We start from the raw sequence: 1184 nt of genomic DNA, 5'->3' as shown, positions 1-1184 counted from the left end.
GATTTAATCCGGTAAAAAATCGTTTTAAGGAACCTTTTGCTATCCAATTATAATCCATTAATTTACAAAATAATCGACAGATTAATCGATTTGCAAAATAGTCGTTAGTTGCAGCCTTCAGTGATTTAAAAAATGTATTTTATGATTTTAAAGTTTTCAAACACCAGGTTGTTTAATGGAATTAAATGCTTATAATTAACATTTTCTACATGTTTTCCTAATTTAGACATGTTACTAATTTTATTAATCTCCATTACTTAATGACCGGTGAAGCTAAAAAGCCTTACATCAGAAATAAATCAGAATCTTGGTTAGATATGATCCATCCAGTTGCAAAAGGCATCAGTAAGCTTTTATTTATTTTTAATTGTAAAAACTAGCTCAGATTTAATCAATTAACCGAGTTTATCAGCCAATTTCTGTGCAGCCATGAGATAATTTGGTCTCCTGATTACCGGCGGTAACGTTTAAACCTGCGCTCGTCTTAAACATTAACCATGCTGGCTCTTCATTAAGAGGTTAATAATAATAAAGCACATTTTTTGTGGGAATATTGCACCTTAATTAAAGGTCTGTGTGTAACGTCCAAACAGAAATGCAAACTAACAAAATGAGTCATTAGGAAATGAGCCAAACGAACCTGATGCTCAAAAGCAAACGGCAGAAATAAATCAGCATCTCTTAAAACTGTAGATGACTAAAAACTGGGCAGGAGGACATGATGATGCAAGTCGTTCAATGGAAAGAAGCGTTTCTCTTTCCATTAGAGGAAAGTAACGTTCATTTTTACTCATATAGTCGCAGTGAAAGCGCTATCAGGCCAGGAAGCCCGCATCATTAACCCTCCACCACTTTGCTTTACAGCTATAACCTGATATGTTCACCAAACACGTCTCCTTCTATTATAGCCTGTTAATCTTCATTTATTTCACATATTTTTCATGTCAGGAATGAGAAAATCATGTAAAATAAAGCATCTAGGTTCAGTGTCCTCCTTTCTCTGATATTAGTGAAGCAAAGATGGATCTAAGCTGCATATTTCCAACTGCTGGATAATTGTTTTCTCCTTCAGTTTAACTGGAAGTGGCCTTTTATCTCAGATCGATGGGAAGCTGCAGAGTAAAACACCTGGCTGTGTGTTTCCTGGACGGGGCCGCCTGTGGAGCTGGTTGACAGTTGCCTTT

Source organism: Cyprinodon variegatus, unplaced genomic scaffold (assembly GCF_000732505.1).
Source record: "Cyprinodon variegatus isolate N-32 unplaced genomic scaffold, C_variegatus-1.0 Scaffold1268, whole genome shotgun sequence".
Lineage (NCBI taxonomy): Eukaryota > Metazoa > Chordata > Actinopteri > Cyprinodontiformes > Cyprinodontidae > Cyprinodon > Cyprinodon variegatus.
The sequence above is the reverse complement of the archived record's forward strand: the minus strand, read 5'-3'. Positions refer to the sequence as shown.